At 46.4% G+C, this 17,580-nt stretch overlaps 1 protein-coding gene across 2 annotated transcripts in view; it reads right to left on the bottom strand.

Annotated features, from left to right (window-relative positions):
• Positions 1-7,756, bottom strand: part of LATS2 (large tumor suppressor kinase 2) — a 45,078-nt gene extending 37,322 nt beyond the window's left edge. Inside the window, exon 1 of one of the 2 annotated variants that reach the window (XM_081908679.1) lies at positions 7,513-7,756. The gene's annotated coding sequence lies outside the window, so the exon portion shown is untranslated. Of the gene's footprint in view, positions 1-6,589; positions 6,982-7,512 lie in introns of those variants that run through there. The other variant, XM_081908680.1, reaches the window with a different exon arrangement.
• Between the last annotated feature and the right edge of the window lie 9,824 nt (positions 7,757-17,580).

Genomic DNA, 17,580 nt, shown 5'->3' with positions numbered 1-17,580 from the left:
GGGGAGCCTTTCTTCCACTGGAGGGTCTCATTCCCTTCTAGATACCCTTCCAAGGGCCATATGCCAGTGGTAAAAAAAGGATAAGTAAAAGAGGATAAAGTAAAAAGAGGATAAGTAAAAAATAGAACTTGGTGTTGCCCAGCAGGCTCTGCAAGGTCCTGGGGAGAGTTCTGAGGACCAGACAGTGTGAGCTCATTTGATTCCTGAGGCTCCATTCCCCTAAATCCTAAACAAATGTATATAGAACTTTACTGCTTTCAAGCAATTGTGTTTAGGATTTAGATTTTGATCACATTCCTTACCACCGAACTACTTTCTTTATAAAACAGGGAAAAGCAATCTCCAGAAACGGTGGGGGAGCAGGGAAGAGGGGGAGGAACAGAAGTATATACTGTACATGAAAACATGTGCCGAGGACAAGCCTTCCATCAACACAGAGGCAAAACTGGCTATAGCACACACAGCTGGTGCAAACAGTCCACATTCCTCTGGAGGAGAGCCCAAAACGGCATGATCAGCAGGGTAGGCGTGATAAAACTGTTCGTGGGTTTCTTCAATCTCCAGAGCCACATGCAAACAGACAGTCTTCGAGTTGATGCCAACAGAGGCAGGGACGTGCCCCTATACAGAGGGCGATTGTCTATCCCCCATGCCTTGGTATTCTGCATCAGGGTTTTAACCGGGAGCAAAGTATTTTCATTTTGTTAGTATTTTAGCTCCAATGAATTTATTTATTTATTTATACTTCGTGAAAAAATATTTCTCAAAATATTTGGAGAGGTTATGGAAAAAGAATCAAGGTGAAAGGGAAAAGAAGATTGAAAAAAGGGATTGAATTAACCTGAAGAGAGTGAAATATTAGGTTTTTACTGATGATTTGTTAATTATTTCATACGACATATTTGCTGCATTTGTGATGTTCTGTTACGTTTCACTAGGTTGCCGTTGTTTATTACTTGTAAGTCGCTTTGGGATTCATCTGAATGGAAAGTGGCACGGAAATAAAATGAATCAAATACCCGCGGTGAATGAAAATAGCACAGCAACTAGAAACTTAACCCAGATTCAAAATCCAAACCAGATTCCACTGGGGCTTTACTACAAACTAAAAGCGAAGCTCACCACCAAAGAGCAAAGTGTCTCCCCATCAGTTTTTTACATTTACAAGAAGGTGCCAATTTCATCCATTCTTCCTTTGAAAAAGCAAATCAAGAAAAGTATCGCTGCTTACATTTAAGTGTGGGTTTTATTAACATGAGATTTTGATCTCCTTGGGGGCCCGCAAATATTTGATTTCTTATTTTTCAAATTGTTCCTCCTATTTGTTTGTTTTTTAATATTTCTTTTAAGGCTCATCAGCACAGGCTTTTGGGGGCCTTGTTATGATATAGGCTGTTCTAATAAGAACTTTGCTCATGCTCTTATGTACAAGCAACCATTTCCCCACACTGTTCCTTCTCCTATCCCTGCATGGAACATCCAGGAACTGATGCAGCTACTGAAATAATGCCGTATCACACTCCTGTTATCTTTTCCTGCCCCACAACATTACAGATAGGGGTGCAGTAACCTTCAAGGAACAGGCAAATTCTCCTGCAAAGGTTCGTACTTGGGCTAGGATCCCAAAAGGTTGAGATGAGCAAGTGAGGGAACAGTAAACTGTGCAGATAATCTAAAGAAGAAACAGAAAGAAGAACCATGCGTGTGGATGAAACTTTCATTTGCCACTGCAGCCATTGCTTTAGCTTCTGTTTAAAGAGCAGAACGGTTGCGTTTGACAGCGAGAAGAACCTGAAGTTGCAGAGAATGCACAACACATTCTACAACGCATACATATTCCTTGCATCCTAGCTTCAATGTATATATCTCCACAGTCTGTTTCCCACACTCATGCTTCAGACTGCAGCATTAAAACGGAACCATAAACTTGAGTTCTCACATAACTAGGAACGAGGGAACAAAGCAAAACCTAGACACCAACACTCCATCTGCATCTGTCGTGCATGATGATCTCCTACATTTTCAGTGTGAAAAGGCAACGAACAAATATCAGTGAAACACTGCTAACTGCAGTCATGCACTTTATGGCTAACAACGAAAGGGTCACATTCCTTAAAACAAGGCCTTTGTCCAGAATACAGCTCACCTGCCCCTCACTTTTTTGAAAAGCATGTGTGGAGATGTTCGGAGTTGGCAAAACACTGGAACACTTCTCAGAACTGACACAAGCGACAGCATGGTTGTTTCTTGAACGGCAACTGAGTGGAGGCTGCTCCATGTTCTGTGTAAGGAGGCTCACCATGCAATTCTATAGACTTTTGCCATCCCATAGCAAAATGCCTGAAAGTGGGGTTGCAAAAGCACGGCAAACGCATGTGCATTTCCAAAGAGATGCCACCTTGCTGCTTGCGTAAATCAGGCCATAGCAGTTTCCAAAGTCAGATTTTCCTGCAGCCAAATTTCTCAGGCACCTCAGAAATACCATAGCCCAAGTTTCTAAAAGGAGTGTGCAAAACAGGATTAAGTAATTTTTCTTCCATCCAAGACCTCTGAGAGTGGGAGTAAAATATGGCTCTGCATGGGAGAGGAGGCATATTTTGTCCAACTACGATTCCAGATTCCCGAGCAGTGAGATGAGACAAAGGGGAAAGTCCCCCTTCCTCTGCCAATAGCTGCAGGGATTTCAAGCACCGGAGAATATGAACAGATTATTCTGGTGCTCTATGCACTTTTACTTGAGCATAGATGAGCTATCTGTCAATCTTATTAGTCTAGACGTTAAGCTCTTCAGGGCAGTGACTCTCCCTCAAATTACACATCAAATTGCATGCACTGTCCTTGACACACAAATGAGCTCCAATATCATTTGGGTGTCTCCAAGCTTTAATAACTTATTTGCAGCAGATTAATATTGGGGAACAAAGAGGTAAATCCAGGCACATGACCTTCTCGCTTGGGGTGTGGAATTAAACACTGGATGTTTTACAATGGCCACACAAAAAAAACTAGCACTCTTCTGCTTCTTACAACTCAGTGGACATACTGTAAAGTTCTCGCTAGATTTCTGTGATGTGGAGTTATTGCATTTATCAAAGAATTCTGTCTATATGGTTCTATCACACACACGCACCAGCGATGGTCCTCTGGTGAACCACAGAAAAGTCCTACCACTTTTTTTTGTACAGTACTGCCTGATGCTACAGTATTATTATTATTATTATTATTATTATTACACCACCAGCGTACAGCAAACAGAAAGCCAACCAAATAGTGCTATAGAGGAGATAGGAAGTGATAGCTGAGGAATTCAGTCTACCATGCTTGGGAATGAAGCATGGGTTGGTGAGCAATTGCAGCCCATCCCCAGAAAGGATAAAGTATTCAGTAAGGACTGTCTGCATGGGGAATTCTAGTTTCCGGTCCAACGCAAAACTGAAACACGCTGTGTGTAAAGGGAGATTTTCTTGTCTGTGGTGAATGTACAGGTGATGACACAGCACAGACAGATCCCATTGTTCGGGTTATGCAGAATAGGAAGAGACTGCTGGTCTTTGTTACCTGTCTGATCCACTTCCCTGGTTTAAAAAGGTGAGGCACATACCCCGGTGACTTCATTTCCACGTAGTTGGCCTTTTTCAACACCTTCAATCCCCATCTCTATCAATATGCCGTTCAATTGTGCAACACGGCAATGTTTTGCCAGACGAGTTACCCATGACACCAATTGCTCCTACGCTATAGTCACTAGTATGCTAGACATGTGGAATAAGAAGAGGATTACACAATTCTCGTGAGAGCTCAGATGAAAAAGAGAAAAGCAAGAGCCCCGTTGTCCCAGCGTGACCTCAATATGTACAAACAAATGCAGAATCATGGGCTGAGAGCCATTCCCACATGTCCCTAAAGACATCCCATTTGGCCCAGGATAATCTGCCCACAGATGCAGCATATGCTCTTAACATGGAAACCCTGGAAATAACAGCCGTATATGCACCCCCAGCTATGCAACACAACATTGCAAACACAAATAAACCTGCAGTATAGAAATGCCTATACAAATTGCAGCTGTCAAAAGTTCCTTTATTATGGAACTTCACAGAGCATAATGAATCTCACTTTTTTAAAGAACAATTCAGCACTGCTTAATATCCCACATAATAACAATTGCTACAATTCTGCAAAACAACCAATTTTTTTTTTTTGCTGGACAAACTGCTAATTGTGTAACTTTCAAGTTACGCAGAAATCTGCATAAAGAACAACTGAAACTGCAGAAGAATTAGCTTTCTTTATGCATTCTGCCTAAGACAGTTATCATGCATTGAGCTTTCCTAGAGAGCCTTCACAAGAGATGAACATGTTATCAGCAGCATTTTGCTTGTCTGTTTCAAGTGAGAACTCCCAGGGTGCTCTATAAGAATGATAAGAGTCCTCTGAAACTACTAGCATCCTTGTAACTTGGGAGAAAAAGTGGTGGTGAAAGACAGAAGGAAATAAAATGATTGTCTGAAAATGCATCTGCCAGAAAGAAATAGACCCAAGCCATCAACTGCTTCCTACCACCCATGTCTCCATGGCTAGGCACCTGACCTGATGAAGCTAGGTCCCCTTTCAACTTCTAGCACACACTGATGTCTCGCTCTCAAAAATCTGCAAAGGAACCTCTTCTCTGGTCCTCTCTCCTGCTAACTAATGTGGAATGGAAAGTAAAAGACTGTCAATTTTAAAGCCAAATTTCTCACAGCAATATCGGATTTACATCTGTGGTAGAAACTACAGCAATCAAATGTCATTTGTGAAAATGTTCTAAGAATGTAAGAGGAGCACCGCTGGCTCAGACTAAAGGCGTATCTAGCCCTGCATTTTGCTCTCCCAATATCCAACCAGTTGCCCATAGGAACTCACAAGCAGGACATAAGCACAACAGTACTCTTGCTTGTGACCTCTAGCAATTGGTATTAGGAAGCATCCACAGTCACTATGACTAGTAGCCACTGAGAGCCTTATAGAACATGAATATGCCTCATCCCCTTCTAAAGTCATCCGAATTGGTGGCCATCCATACATCTGGTTATAGCATTTTCTACAGCTCAGTTATATGCTGGGTGAGGAACTGCTTCCTTTGGGGCTATCCTGAATTTCCCTCTCACCCTTCAGCTTCACTAGATGACCGGGGTGGGGAGTTCTAATATTATGAGGTAGAAAAAAAGAAGATATTTTGGCACCTGGCAGACCCCCAAAATGACAAAGGGCCCCCTCCCCACCCAGGAATGGGTGAGGGAAGATCTCCATCAGCAAAAGGAGGGGATAGATGGACATTGTGATGTGCTTCCGCCGTAGACCATGCCACCTGAGGGACTGCCTCACCTGGTGGACCCGCCCCAAAGAAAAACATCTCTATCCACTTTTCCCCAAACCACGCACAAGATTCTCCTGTGAAGGCCCAGGAGCAATGAAAACATTGGAGATCTGCTTTGGCGCTGCAAGCGAGCCCCAACCTTTTCCCGCTTCAAACTTTAGCCCCAGTCGCGCCCCTCAAGCCCATGCTGAGGAGAGGTTGCAGGGCGCTTCTCCAAGACTGAGGGGCCGGGGTTGGGAAAGCAAGGAAGGAAGGTCCTGCGGCTGGGCTCAGCTGTCACACGGCCACCAATATCTACTCCAAAGCGGGTGAGGAGAAGCCGGGAAGGCGAGGCCCGGGCATAAGGGATGGGCGACGGAGGCAACCGCTCCAAGGTTTCCCCCGGCCCAGAACTGGGACTCGAGCAAGCGGCCAAGGCGCCACTCCCCTCCGCGCAGCGCCGTTCGACTTCCAAGGGCTGGGAAGAAAGTTTGCTGGTTTCTTCCGGCCGGGGAGCCGCGAGAGGCCTCGAGCAAAAGCAAAGGGAGCGCCGCGCTGTAGCAGAGGGCGAGCGCGACAGCGGCCGGGCGCACACAGGCTCACGGCGACTCCCACTCCGCGCCCGTGCAAAGGCCTCTCTGGAAAGGCTTTAAGTGGAAGCGCAATCCTCCCCCTCTTTCCTCCTCGCTTCCACAGCCCACGGGAGGTGTGGCGCTGGGCAAGAGGAAGAGGCGAAGGTCGCTCGGCCGCTCCAGAAGCCGGGAGGCTGCAATCCCGAGCACGCCGCCGGGTTCTGGAGCGCCAAGCCCCGCGCAACTTCCGAGGAATCGCGCACAGGAGCGGGCAGGAAAGCTCCGTCTCTTGTCCCTTCCATGCCACATCCTCAAAAAAATAATAAAATAACCACGCTCTTGCGCGCCGCACGGCTTAATCCGAAATTATAATTATAATGAAACCCGGGCTCGCACGGCGAATTAGAAATTGCCCTGTTCTACACCTAAAGGACACAACAAAATCCCACCTTTGATTTTATTTTTTTTAAGGCGCGGACGCGTAAAGGCTGCGTAAAGGCTGACTTGGACCTTAAGACTTGCCACGGGTTAAAATATTGCCCATCTTGTTCCGCATCTCTCCCGACTGTCCCTTTACCACGGAAGAAGCCCCATTCGCGTGTAACGCGCCGCCGTCGGCTCAACTGCCCGAGCCACCTCTCCCTGGACGAGCTAACGCTACACACGCGAATGGGCTTACCTGGGCGTGTAAACGCTCCCATAGGGGACCGTGTGGAAACGCTTACGGGGCAACTGGCTCCACCAGCGGTTGACACCACGGCCAGTTCAGCCCCTAAATCCAGATGCAAGGGCACGTCAAGTAATCCAGAACTCGCTCGCTCTTCCTCTTCTGCATGCTGCGCAGCACCCTCTAAAAACGTTAAGTTTTAGCCGACGAGGCCCCTGGTCAGCAACTAGCGCTCCACTTAGCAAAGCAAAAGGGAAGCGGCGGGCCAGAATCCCAACCCTCCCTCGGTTTGCCAGCAAATCCTGTTGCCACAGATACCACTTTCTCCACCCCAGTCGCCTCTGGGGCTGCCGGCAGCCACCATCCAGCGCGGGGATTTGGTCCCGAGCAGCCTTGAAAACGGGAAGATGCCTTCCTCCGTCGAGCCCCCGAGGCTCCCCACAGGGCTCCCTCCTCACAACGGCTTCTTCGCCCAGCCCTGACTTTGCTGGCTTGCAAAGCCCTCCCCCCCCCCCCCGCGCACGGCCCGTGTCCTTAGCACACGCCGTCGAGTAGGCGGCCACTTTCCGCTTCTTGGCCAAAGCAGCTGCCCTCCGCCGCTCCCTCGGAGGAACTCCCCCGCTCTCCTTCCAAGAAGAGCCGCTCTCCTCCGCCGACTGCCCAGCTCCCTCCCGGCCTCTTTCCCTTCCCGGAATAATAAATCGCGTCGCGTGGATCCCTTTTTCTTTTAAAGAACAACTTCAGGATTCCCCCGGGAAAGCCGCCCCCTCTAGAATCCCTGCGCAACTTCTGCAAAAATCCCCTTTAAAGAAAGAAGAGAAGGAGCCAGAAAACTGCGAAGTAACGCCGAACGGGGCGGGAGGGGCAGGTGGAAGGGCTCAGCCTGCTCCACCAGGGGAAGCCCCCTTGCCCCACCCCTCCAACAACCCCCTTACCGTCTTGGTCGAGCGGAGAAGGGGGTTCCCCGCACGCAGCCCCCTCCCTCTCTCGGTGCCCGCGGGAGAATCAGGGGGCCGCCGCCGTGACTCCTCTCCGCTGCCTCCTGCCGCTGCCTCGATTGCTGCTGCTGCCGCCGCCCCCAGCGCTCCGCTCGGTCTCCATTCTTCCCTTTCCCCCTTTCGGGCTCCGAATGCGGCGGCGGCCGGGCACAGTTGGGACATTCGCTACATTGTTAGCATTCCACTCGTGCCACGTGACCCGGGCTCCGGCGTCATTCCGCCTCCCTCCCCTTCAGCATTCCAGCGGGGGAAGAAAAGGGGCGGGGCGGGGCCCTGCTCGTCAAGCGCGGGATGGGCGGGGCCCCGCTGGACGTCCCGCGCCTCGGCTGCCGCGCTCTTGTTCGCACGATCCCGGCTGCGCTGATAAATAGCGCGTTAAAGAAGCGGCTTGGGACCTGTTGCAGTTCTGCTTGGGTGGCGAGTCGTTATTAAGCCATGTTGGTTACCGGGATAATAGTGGTAATAATAATTGTTGCTATTTTGCAAAGTTTTTTTTAAATAATAATTAACTCCATTTTATAATGATGGCTATAGAATTGTAGAGTTGGAAGGGACCGCGATCCCGCTGTAATGCAGGACTCGTTTGCCCAACGGAAACAGAGAGGATAGTTAAAACAACATGAAAATTAAAAGATGAGAAACAACACTGTAGAATAGGCGCATAGAATCAGTAGTTGCACATGAGTTAAATTATCAAAGTCCAAGTAAAGGCAATCAACCTTATCAGATCATCAACTATTGTTCCAGATTTGCCAGGCTTGTGAGGAGAGTTGTCTTGAAAATGATGGTTCCACTGTATATATCCCCAAAGGAATGCCAAATCGTATAAAAAGTGGCTGTAGGTTCTGGTCCTTGCCGAAATCTCAAATTATTTTCTCCATAATAGCTATATTCCAGAGTGAGCAGTACCAAGCATCCAGTGTAAGATTTGGGACTGTTTTCCATTGAGTTGCAATGACTATTCATATTTAAGACCAATTCTTTTGACAATACAGTATATATTTACATTGGTATCATCAAAAATATTCAGAAACATTAATGTTGCTTACCAGTACAGTGGTACCTCGGGTTAAGTACTTAATTCATTCTGGAGGTCTGTTCTTAACCTGAAACTGTTCTTAACCTGAAGCACCACTTTAGTTAATGGGGCCTCCCACTGCTACCATACCGCCGCCGCACAATTTCTGTTCTCATCCTGAAGCAAAGTTCTTAACCCGAGGTACTTTTTCTGGGTTAGCAGAGTCTGTAACCTGAAGTGTATGTAACCTGAAGCGTATGTAACCCGAGGTACCACTGTATAATTATTAAGGTTGCAATTCCAGGAAAGGGGGAAGCTGGTCATAGTACAGCTCAGTATCATTTTTTAGCAGTGGCTCCAACCCCCATCATCCTTGATCATTGGCTTTGCTGGCTGGAGCTGATGGGAGCTGGGATCCAACACCTGGAGGGAAACAGGTTCCCCATCACTGAACTAAGACATACATAGCATGGAGCTTACCCATAGACTGCCGGATTGCATTACAGTCCCTCACTGTGTGTAAAATACAACAAAGTCATACCCAGAGTACAGTAAAGCTTAAGTCTGTTGATTTCAGTGGGCCTATTCTGGGTTTGACATTGTTGGAGACAAACCTACAGCCCTAATACTTATAATATAGATATTCCAAACTGCCTAAATATTCCAAACTGCCATGTTCTATAAAAAAGTGACTCCACAAACAGAATATGTTTGGTATTTCAACTGTGCTGCCAGTTACATAAGGATTCATTTTAAACTTCAAGTGGTGTCAATGAAAATACCGTATTTTTCGCTCTATAAGATGCACCAGACCACAAGACGCAAAATATTCTGAATCTCAGAAGCCAGAACATCAAGAGGGATCGCTGCGCAGTGAAAGCAGCAATCCCTCTTGCTGTTCTGGCTTCTGGGATAGCTGCGCAGACTGCATTCGCTCCATAAGACGCACACACATTTCCCCTTACTTTTTAGGAGGGAAAAAGTGAGTCTTATAGAGCAAAAAATACGGTAATTTATTAAGGAATTGAAAGGAAACCCCATCTTGGAAGAGAGCAAGAAAACCATTAGGTTCTCAGAAAATTCCAGGGCTGAAAGAATGTGGTGGGGTGAAGCAGTTAATTTTGTAATGATCAAATACCTGCAATTTAAGCAATGCTGCACATCTTCATTTTTCAAATTATTGCAGTAATTAACCCACGAAGCATGGCAATGTGCTTGCTTAAATATGAATATTGCTCAGTGGTGTTTTCTTTGGCTTACAAAGGGCACCTAAAAATAGTAGTACATAAATGAACTGAAAATATCTCTGGTAACAAAATATATTTCTGATGTAAGCTTGTGTGCTATACCGTCCTGGACTAGGACCAGGGAGACTCGGGTTCAGATCTCCATCTGCCATGAAGAGTTCCTCCTCTTAGCCTAACCTACCGCACAGGATTCTTGTAAGAGTTAAATAGAACTCAGTGAGGCTTGCTTTTGAGTAAACACTGTCAGGATGCACACAGTGGAGCTTAACTTCTGAGTAGATATGCATGGGGCTGTGTAGTATCGTGTAGAATTTATTTTTAACACCACACAGTGATTAAATTTGTACTCCCGTTGATTTACACCAGTGTTTTCCAGACTCCAGACACTCCTCCCCCAAAATAAAACAGCAGACATGTTATAGGGCAAGAGTAATTCCTAGCTGTGGCTGTGCCATGGGACAAGCGCATTCATTAAGGCTGCAGTACTGTATATACACAGGGACGTGGGTGGCGCTGTGGGTTAAACCACAGAGCCTAGGTCTTGCTGATCAGAAGGTCGGCGGTTCGAATCCCCGTGATGGGATGAGCTCCCGTTGCTCAGTCCCTGCTCCTGCCAACCTAGCAGTTCGAAAGCACGTCAAAGTGCAAGTAGATAAATAGGTACCTCCGGCGGGAAGGTAAACAGTGTTTCCGTGTGCTGCTCTGGTTCGCCAGAAGCGGCTTAGTCATGCTGGCCACATGACCCAGAAGCTGTATGCCGGCTCCCTCGACCAATAAAGTGAGACGAGCGCCGCAACCCCAGAGTCGGTCACAACTGGATCCAATGGTCAGGGGTACCTTTACCTTTACTGTATTTGTTGTTTAGTCGTTTAGTCGTGTCCGACTCTTCGTGACCCCATGGACCAGAGCACGCCAGGCACTTCTGTCTTCCTTTACTGTATATACACACTTAACCTGAGAATAAGCTCCATTGAACTTATTGTGTCTTCTGGATAGGCATAGATAGGATTGCAATGCAAATAATGAAAGAGGCCAAAATACCCACCTGTGGAGGCTGTCCCCAGAGACCAGTGATGCCTTTACTTGCATATGCATCTCGGAGTTACTGCTGCTTCACTCCTCATCAGATTCACCAGCAGCACAAGACAGCACCTCTATACTACCACACTCTGAATATGTGCAGTTTTGAACACTAACTGGAACCATAGCTCCATCATGACCAGAGGGGTTAAAATGGCATGTTTATTTCAGCCTAGGTGCTGATATCAAGCTTGTTTGCTGCTGCCTCCAACACCTGCCGCTCTCCAGGTGGTCATTTTGTGGGTGGGGGGAGGTCCCTTGGGCTGCAAAGTCCTGGACTTCAGCCCCGAGGTTCACCCATCATGAAAACCTTTGCACAAAACAAAAGCCTGAGACTGGGCTGTGTGAGAGAGAGACAAAAAATGCTAACTATAAACCAATGAGAAGGTGCACAGGCACTCCTCCAGGCACAACAAGAATTCTGGGAATGCTAACTATAAATCAGCTCACAGGTATTTCACCATTGTTGTCTAATCCTGTTGTTCGGGGAAAGAATGTGAGATTTTCAGAATGACCTCTGAATAGATCGAGGATTGGCATTTGTTTACTAGCAAAGGCCGCTTCGGAAATGTACCGTGAGGAAGGCTGCAAAAATGTTACCTCGCTGTGCTCCCGGCGTTCTGGCATGCTCCGGACCAGGGTGGGGGAAACTATTTTCAACCTGCATTCCCTCAAAGGCAACCTTCCATGGGCCATTGGCCAGAGGCAAAAATGGCTGGAGCAGTGTTTGTGGTCCTTTGTGGTTGTTTAGTTGTTTAGTCGTGTCCGACTCTTCGTGACCCCATGGACCAGAGTATGCCAGGCACTCCTGTCTTCCACTGCCTCCCGCAGTTTGGTCAAACTCATGCTGGTAGCTTCGAGAACACTGTCCAACCATCTCGTCCTCTGTCATCCCCTTCTTCTTGTGCCCTCAATCTTTCCCAATATCAGGGTCTTTTCCAGGGAGTCTTCACTTCTCATGAGGTGGCCAAGGTATTGGAGCCTCAGCTTCACGTGATCCACCTGGAGCAGGAACTGGCAAGCCACTCCAGTATCCCTGCCAAGAAAACTCCATGGACAAAGAAAACAGTTGTGGCCCTTACCTTTGTACAATCCAGGCATGCAAGCGGGATGTTTCTGCAGCCCCACACTGATCTTCGCCCTCCATCCAGGCATGCAAAAGGCATTAGCGCAACACAAGGGCACATTTCAGCAAAGCAAAAGCGCTCAAGGCGTGGGTCAGGAGGACCAGTGAGGGTTGTGGCTTGCAGAGTTGACGTGGCCTGGGAGAGTGCAGAGGGGCAGGAAGAGAGGCCTGGAGGACTGCATTTGACCTGAGGTTCCCCACTCCTGCTCTGGACCCAGGGTGGTGATATGAAGATAGGAGCTGATGGCTGTAACTGGATTCTGTGGGGCAAAGTAAGCAGGAGGATGCAAGTGGGAAAGGCAGACTTTTCGCTCCAAAGCGCCACCAGAGACACGGGTCAGCATTAGTCACCCCACCCGGGTGCCGTCTCTAAGTTTAGCACATATAGCTGAGATCTTAGAATTGAAAGAGTAGGAAGGTACCCTAAAGGTCAATCTAGTCCGACCCCCTGCATTGCAGGGAGGCTGACATCTATTCCAGGGGGTAGGAGACAGCAAAGTGTTACAATGGGAGCCAATCCTGCCCACTTGGCCTCTACCAGCAGAGACCCCATGGAGTGTGCGCTGTAATTCTATGAGCCTGCAGGAAGTAGTTAGGATGGTGATCTCCACTCAGTTGCACAAAGTGGTTGTGATGATGACCCCCCACTGTGGCCCGTTCAAAATGAGCAGCAAGGAAGGCCATAGAAAGGCTAGACCCAAGTCAAAGGCCCTTAGCCAGAACTTGTCTACCAAGTAACCCAAACAGGGATCTAGAGAGGCCTCTGCTCTTGAGTATAGGGTCCCAAGCAGCCAACTGCCTCCTTGCCTGGGGCACCATCTCAGCACAGGTAATGAGCCAAGAGGGACGTAATGAAGAAGAGGAAACCGTAAGGTTCTAGGCCAACATTGAAGTTCAACATTATCCAGGAAAGAGGCAGTGCTGGAGTATAAGCACCTCAGCTAAGAAGGCTTCATTTGGAGATCAAACTTTGTTGGAACAAATAAATCTGTCCCCCCAATAAACATTCCTAGAGTAAGTAAAAGAGTGTTGCTTTATGCAACAACTACGGCTAGAGTATTAATTGCCAAGTATTGGAAAGGGGATGTGATACCAACTAAGGAAGAGTGGCAAAAGCAATAGTGCGAATACTTGGAATTAGCCAAAATGACAGAAGCAATAAGAAATCACTCAAGTTTAAAGGTGAAAAAAGAACAGGATTGTTTTAAAAGTTATGTGTGTAAACATGGTTCCCAAATCCAAACGGGTGTGCCTAGAATAAATTCCACAAAATAAAAGACAATCAGAGGAGATATACAAAGAAAAGGTGCCAACCTAGCAGTTCGAAAGCACGTCAAAGTGCAAGTAGATAAATAGGTACCGCTCCGGCGGGAAGGTAAACGGTGTTTCCGTGCGCTGCTCTGGTTCACCAGAAGCGGCTTAGTCATGCTGGCCACATGACCCGGAAGCTGTACGCCGGCTCCCTCAGCCAATAAAGCGAGATGAGCGCCGCAACCTCAGAGTTGGTCACGGCTGGACCTAATGGTCCTTTACCTTTTTTATATATGAGAACACAGTACAAAAGAAAATGAAATAAAGAGAGAAGATGAAGCTGTTAAGAGGTAGGGGAAAGTCAATTATAATATAGAGTAGATTAATATGTATAGAAGAATAAGTAGATTATGTATGTAAATGTAAAAGGAAAAGATTATGTTTACCTGTTAATTTTAAATTGCAATAATAATCATTTTTTTTAAAAAAAACAACATGTCCCCTGCACATTCAGTTCTCCCTTGAGAGGTCCCTTAGATAGAGCTGGAGAACCTGTAGTCCTCCTGATGTTGCTGGACTACAGTTCCCTCCATCCCTGATCATTGTCCGTGCTGATGGTGGCTTTGTGTGCTACTCTCAGGTGAGCATTCATAGGATTCCCAGGTGTGTATAGGACTGTAAGCTGTAATCTTATCCACACTGCACCGGGGAGTAAATGTGGGACTTCGGTATAGGTATTCACTGCACATGGTATGTGTAGGTGTGACTGGTCCCTTGTACAATACCTACTAATTAAGTGGTTTCTAGTGTTATACAATTAGCAGCATATGCTTTCATTTTAAAGTGCTTCCGATGTGTATGGATTTTTGGTGTCATTATCATACTATTGTTTGCTGCTTATAGTCTTCTGAAGCTCAAGGATTTGTATACCCATTCTGAACTTCCTTCCCACACCAGTCAGTTTTTAGCTTCTCTCAAGGATATTTACTTGCTTTGAAAAGCTCTGCAGCAGTCTTGGCTTTATTTTACATTTTTAGCCCTTTTCTTTTTCAGTCTCTGCTGTGTGTGCTATAATTTGATGCTGAGTGGGATCTTATGACTCATAAAATCCAGGTTGGAGAACACAGACCTGGAGTCTTCCAGTTGCCATTTATTCTGCCCGCTAGCGTGGGCAAAAGTTTTACAAAAACAAAACCACCAAAAGTAGCTGTGGCCCAAATGACAAGTATCAATCAACAGGGGGAAGCTGGAAACAGCCTTAATAGAAAAATTAACCAATAAACTGAAACTGACACGGGGACAAATAGAAGAAGACACCTTCACCCCTGTATGGCTCCCCTTTATCACACACACAGCCCAACAAGACAATGGCAAAAATCCACCAACAGCATACAAATCACAGGAGACTAGGGCCCTGCGGGACCTGACATCTTTCCGCAGGGCCTGCAAGACAGAGTTGTTCCACCAGGCCTTTGGTCAGGGCGCAGCCTGACTCCCTCCTCTGGCAACCTGCACAGAATTTTGCTTAATCGGTTGCCATTAATTTGATTTTAATTAATTTTTATAATGAAATATTTTTAGAATGTGTGATTATTTTACTGTTTGATTATTTGGTTGTTGTTAGCCGCCCTGAGCCCGGCTTCGGCTGGGGGGGCGGGATATAAATAAAATTTATTATTATTATTATTATTATTATGGCTAACCTGATCCAAAACACCCACCCACCCCACTCACACATGAAAACAAAGACCACCACATCCAATCACAAACAAACAACCACACCCCAGGCCAACCCCAACCTCACCACCAAAGGAACACAAGTGAACAGCAGTGAACCTGCACAAGCAACGCTGACACAAAACCCCACATATATTAAGTAAAATAGAAACATCACCACCTGTCCTCACCCCCACTTATCTTTCCTCCCACCCACCTCTTTCCCACTATTCTTCCTAATGTCTCAACAAATGAAGCCGATTTATTAAAAAAAAATGTTACATGGAAAAAAAATACAAGAGAGAGACATTGCCCATACCTTTGTAAATCAAGAACATCTTTAATAAAAATACATTTAAAAACACACCCAGGGGGAAGCTGTTCTACTACAGCAGGGATGGAGAATGTGTGACCCTCCAGATGTTTTTGGACTACAAGTCATCATCCCTGACCATCAGTTAGGCTGGCTGGGGCTGATGGGAATCCAACAACTTAGAGGGTCATAGGTTGGCCACTCCTGCCCAGTCAGATAATTTATCCATCCAGCACAGCACTGTTCATTCTGATTGCCAGAGGGTGTAAAGGGTCTCTGGCAGAGGCTTTTCATTACACCTTTTAAATTAAGATGCCAGGGATTGAACCTGGGAATTTCTGCATGGAAAGTGAATACCCTTCTACTTTGCTAAAACAAATAGATTGGTTTACAGCAGCTGCAGCTCTTCCTCTTGTGATTTTTCATGGGGTGGGTCAAACAGTTCCTGATTCTCCCCATTCTAGCTCTCTTTTTTTGTCAACATATTTAGAGGGACACAGGGGAGGTCCTCCCAAATCTACAGAGACATACTTGCCAGTTGTGTAGCATTTAGAGGACCCTAGAATGTTTGATGGGGTGGGTGGTGTTTCTGCAACCTTGGGCAGAACTATACCTTGCAAAAAAACAGAAGGCCCGTGTCAAATTCCCTCCTGTATTACTGCAAGGTGGAATACAATTTGCGTCCTCATCACACTGAGCATTCTGCCAGTGGCACTCAGTGATGCAGGGCAGGTAGAAACACACTTAGTAATGACATCAGAACATCAAGTAAATTGAACCACACTTTACGGAGGAGGAAAACTGCCTTTTTCCAACAGCAACCCTGTTTTTCTTTCACTGTTTAGTTCCTATCCTTAGAATGAGACCTCCCGTTAAATGAGCACAACTATTTTTTTTACCTCCTCTGATAAATTCATCCCTTAAAATTGGTGGAGCGCCTCATTCCTCAACCCTGAGGAGATGGGGAAACAAAGCAGATGGAGCCATACAAAAAAGTGTGTGGAAAAATGAAAGCAAATTTTATCTTTTAACTGGTGGGCAAATTTCTACACACCCCTCTATCCTCCCTTCAAGCAAGAGTCATTATCAGTGTTCAAGGATATTCCAGCCAAGCAAAAACACTCAAGGTGGGTGAGATGCAAGGACAGCCAGCGAGTGGGCATGGCCCGGGAACAATGCCAGGGGCCAGGCAGAGAGGTCTGTGGGGAGACATCCCCCCTCCAGGCCTGAGGTTCCCCATCCCTGTCTTAAACCTTCAAAAACTATTTTTTTCACTGCATTCAGCTTGCTTCTCCCTCTCTTGTTCATTTGGGTGGAAGGCCCAATTTTAACATACACGCTTCTTGATGCTGTTGTGACCATTTATATCCTGAGTGCCTTAAGAAAGGCAGTAACAGCTCTCATGTAGCTGTTCTGTTCTGCACGCGTGAGACTGGAACAAGCAAATAGGTTTTTATGTGCGTCACACAGTGGAAAGCGACAGCCTGTGTTTGCTCTCTAATTAAAACTCTTGAATGGCTTTTTCTTGTAGAGTGTGAAAGGGAAAGGACAGGAAGCACCACAACATCCCTGTCTTGAATCCCTGCCTTAAAAGCAGCTCAATAAAGATTTTATAGAAAATCTGTTGCTAGACTATAAAAAAATATAGAGAGTAGGTAGAGATGTGAAAGTCCAGAATAAGCTAGGATAATGAGGGGAGGCAGGTCGCCCTCCAATTTTTAAGGAAAACAAAAAAACCCCACCCTGCCTGGGCTTTCACACCCCTCACCTAGTAAAAATGAAGGTCAGAGCACATGGCTGTCTCTCAGTTATAGGCCAAGTATTTCTGTGCTGTTCCCAGTTGCCCAGTGCTTGGAGGGAAGGGGGAACTGAAGAAAGAAAAATCCCCTCCCTCCCCATTCTTTACCAAAGGAGAAGAAATAAGGTTTGAAAATGAAGGTTAAAATAAGTTAAAGTATGGGTGTGATCTTGTCATGCAACATGAAGCTATTTACTACGCAAACATTTGCTCACCTGCTTTTCATCAAGAAGGGTAAGCTACATGGGAGCGATGCTGTTTGTCCTGGTAGCAGCCATGTAAGGTAAGTGAGGTAAACAGAGCAAGGGAATTCATGCTTAGATTCAACGCAAGTGCAGCCCTCTAGAAAACATCACTGGCTTTAGCACTGTGTCCCAGATCCTGTACAGAAGTAGCAGAGTCCTTGCTACGGAGGTTTGCAATCTATTCCAGGAAAGATAAGTCAGGCAATAACAG

The sequence above is a fragment of the Podarcis melisellensis genome, assembly GCF_964234715.1.
Source record: "Podarcis melisellensis genome assembly, chromosome: 4".
Classification (NCBI taxonomy): Eukaryota; Metazoa; Chordata; class Lepidosauria; order Squamata; family Lacertidae; genus Podarcis; species Podarcis melisellensis.
Note: the sequence above shows the minus strand (reverse complement) of the source record. Positions and strands in the feature narration are given on the sequence as shown.